Source organism: Nematolebias whitei, chromosome 7 (assembly GCF_014905685.2).
Source record: "Nematolebias whitei isolate Nwh7 chromosome 7, NemWhi1, whole genome shotgun sequence".
NCBI lineage: Eukaryota > Metazoa > Chordata > Actinopteri > Cyprinodontiformes > Rivulidae > Nematolebias > Nematolebias whitei.
In genome coordinates this window covers 25,307,774-25,311,857 of record NC_056504.1, presented here as the reverse complement: position 1 = coordinate 25,311,857, position 4,084 = coordinate 25,307,774, and positions in this window count along the sequence as shown.

The following is a 4,084-nucleotide window of genomic DNA, read 5'->3' as shown; positions in this document are numbered from 1 at the left end:
TTCTGGTCAAACAGATTAAATTCCCTCACATATTCCTCTGTAAGATAATCTCCTTTCATCTTAAACTCACCTCTCTCTCATAAACTAGTACAGATATTTTAGAAATATCTGAAGCAAAGTCCTCAAATCACCGCCGAGTGATTTGAAGTTCATTATTTGTGAAACTGTCTGTTATTATTTTCATATTTTGCCAAATTAATGTAAATGTTTGATGTTAAACTTTGATTCTGAAAATAAATGACTCCATTCATTTGATGGGTCAAAGGTAATAACGTCTCTCGTTCGCATTCCTTTAGATTCAATGCACGGCATTACACAGTCAGAAAAATGAAGAACTCGTGAAAAGTATGCATAAATATATACCACATATATTTGTACTACAACAAGTGACACGTACCCACGTGACTCACTACAAACTGGTGGCCCGTAACGGTTCATGAATGACTGTTAATTCGTGTAAAGATTGATTTAAATGTTGGCATGTTGAAAAAGAAACAGTTTATCAGCTGTGATTGAACGCAGTTGGAGCTGCGCCTTTCAAGCAAACGCTGCATGTTCTAAGCGTTGGGCTAGTAATGTTTTAAAAGCTGAAATTGTGTCATTGAGTCTTTATAAAAGCTGAATTTGTACGTCTGTTACGTGTAACTAAAAGCTGATGAGCTGTGGAAGACGTTATTCTGTTTAAAAGTACGAGGTTCTGCTAAGACCCGGCTGTGGGTTCGGTTCTGTTCAGTTTGAACGAGTATTTTGAATAGATGGATAAACGTTTTAAAAGCTGAGTGCCATCTCAGAACACAGTTAGGAGTTGATTCGTTACAATTTTTAACAGAAAAAGTGCATTTTGACAGTTTAAAAGACGAAAAGTGACGAACTATTTTCAGGCTAAACCTAGCATGCTTGCTGCTAACGCTTCTTGATTGGTTGAATTCGCTGTTGTGGAGCGCTCTGATTTGCTGAGAAGTTTGACTGACGTGCTACGTCATCTCCCCTCACCCCTGCGCTGCTCTGTCATTGGCTGATTGACGTGTCAATCACGTCACCCGGAAATGAAATTCGTTTTCATAGGGAAATAAAATCTGCTTTTTAAAGCTGAAAAGTAACTTTAAAGTGGTTTTGACACGCTGGTCAAGTGCTTCGAAGCACACTCGCTGAAATTTTGCTACGTTAGAGTTTAAAATTCGTCAAAAAACGATGTTTTTAAACAACGCTAGCGATGCTAATTTTAAGCTAAACAGCTAACGACCGGAGCTTTAACTACGCTTAAAATCACTAAATGAAGCTGCTATATTGTTCCAAAAACTCATGTTCAGGCTAAGAAGTCGTGTTTGTTGAAATTTTGCCACGTTTGTGTAAAAAATCCGTTCAGAAATGTTGATTTTAACCGAGTTTAGCCGAAGCTAACTTCAAGCTAAGCGGCTAACAACAGGATGTCAACCGAACGCCACAGGAAGTTATAGCTCCCCTAGTGGATAACACAAACAGTGTCTGAGTTAAGATTAGTAAGGTAAGGCTGACATCTTCTGGACAACCTTGAGAAGACAGGTTTCACTCGCTTTTAGGTCTAAACAGTGAAATTAAACGTTTTAATCTTTCTAAAAGCATTTTCGAGTCAATAAACGTTCCTTAAAGCTGAAAATTACTGTTATCTTGCATTTTGGTAAATGGTAAATGGTAAATGGAGCTTACTTCTATAGCGCCTTCCAGCCCCCTATGAGGGGCCCCAAGGCGCTTTACAGTACCAGCCATCCACCCATTCACACGCACATTCATACACCGGTGGCGGTAGGCTGCCATGCAAGGCGCCATCCAGTCCCACCGGGAGCAACTCGGGGTTAAGTGTCTTGCCCAGGGACACAACGGCACATGGTGTGGGAAGTCGGGATTCGAACCTCCAACCTTCCGATCAGAGGTCGGCTGCCACTACCACTGCACCACGGCTGCCCATTTTAAAAGTTATAAGGTATTTATGCAAACGAGCATTCACCAAAACAGTTTTATTTCACTGGTAATCCCTTAAAACTAAGGTACAAAAATAAACATTAACTTTTTAAAAATAGAAACAGTTACAGATTTTCACAAAGTTGGAAAAAGTTTACTCATTTGCTAAAAGGATAGTGCACGTTTAATTGATAAATCACTAAATAAAAGTAAATACATCAGACAAAGAGACTTTGCTGATTTTATTTATTTTGAAAAACCTAAAACATTAAAATTCTCCTGTTTAATCTTTAAATAGAAGAAAAATGACAAGCGAAGAAGAAGAAGACAACTTTTCAAAACCAACAAATGATGATATCATTTTGGGGGCCTTAAATGTTTTGACAAATCCACTTATTGGCAAAGAAAAAGAGCAATTACAGCAACTTGATGAAGCTCAAAGACAAGAAGAGCTGAAAAGTTTGGCCGCAGGAACATTAAAGACAGAGAGTAAAAAGCTCAGCCTTGAACGGTTAGCAAAAATCTCTCTGCTTCTAAAAGCTGAATTGGATGAACGGTCGGAACGCCTTGACTGGATGTCTAAAACACATGAGAAGGATCTCTCAGAAAGGCAGGCGTCACTAGAAGCAAAATCTTATGAAAAGATTAAAGAAATAGACCGTCAGTACAAAGCCACGTGTGCAGATAACGAGGTGCTACAACAACAGTTGCAGCTTGCAAAAACTGAACTGGAACAATGCAAAATAGATAAACAAAATCTACAAAAGCTACATATGCGCTTAGAAGGTGACTACTGTACATCCCAGGAACATTTAAAAAAATGTGAGGCGAAACTAATAGCAGCAATAGAAAAAGGTCAGAATGTTGTTCAAGGTGACCTGGAATCCAAACCAGACCTTGAACAAAGTCGGACTAATACACCAATTACTCAACGACCTCTTTACTCACACAGTGCTTCTGAACCCATCCAATCACCTACACAAACGGGCAGAGCAACACCCCCACAACTGATCACGCATGTGAGACCATTGATATCTTCTCCATCAATGGATGACTTGCAAAAAATCTCAAAATATGTACAACGTTTCATCCCTGAACCGTTGGGCTCCGCTGGAACAAAAGCGTACCTCAGAGATCTGGATTTCAGATTGAGAGCTTATCCAAACGCTACGGTAGAAGATAAAATCAGTCTGATACGACTCACTTCGGACAGAGAGGTGTTTACCTTCATCGAGCGTCTACCAGATGCAACGAGAAGGGATTACAAACTTCTGTGTGAAGCTCTGATTAAAGAGTACGACTCCTGCGCAGGGCCTGCTGGGTATCCAGCCGCAGACAAGGTCACGCAGGGCAAGAATGAACATCCAAAAGTTTATTACAAAAGAATCTTCCAAGCTTATTTTGGTAGCAGAAATGAAACCGGAATGGAGGAAGAAGAAGGTTTTAAATTTGTTTTCAGCAAAAATCTCCATCCTGACATTCAAACGTCAGTGCAAATGATGGCAAATTACAGAGAAAAATCCATCAGTGAGATTAAACAGTGCGCTGTGAACGTGTTTGAGGCACGTTGTCATGCCAAGACGCCCATAGAAGTGTTTCCTGGTGTAAAGGTTAAACCCCACTCCCTAGAATTAGAAGGAAGGCGTTCATCGCCACCCCCTCCTAAAAAGGGAGAAAAAAGGCAGTATTTTCAGACTAACAAACCGCATCATGAAGGTGCACGCTGGGATAAAAAGGCTCCTCCTTCAGAGGACGAACGTGATTATCGTAAATGGGACCAGCGGAGGACGCAAAAAAATGGGAACCGAGAGGAACCCCAAAAAGACGTACCTAGCCGCCCCCCACCTCGGACGAAACGTCCAGAGGTGAAGAAATCACAAAAATCCCAGAAAAAAGGCCCTCCACCTCTGAGCTCGGAAGAGACAGAAAAATTGCGTGAAATGTTAGAAGATTTGAAACACACTGACAAGGGAAGCCGACCAAAAGCACTATGCAGTGAGGTACTCACTATAGCATCTCTGGGCGCGAATGACAACACTACAGATGTCGGTGAAACACACCAAGACGTTGCTGTTGTTGCCTCAAACAACCCCTCATCGGATGAAAGGGGGGTAATCACACACACAAACGATGACCAGTCATCGCA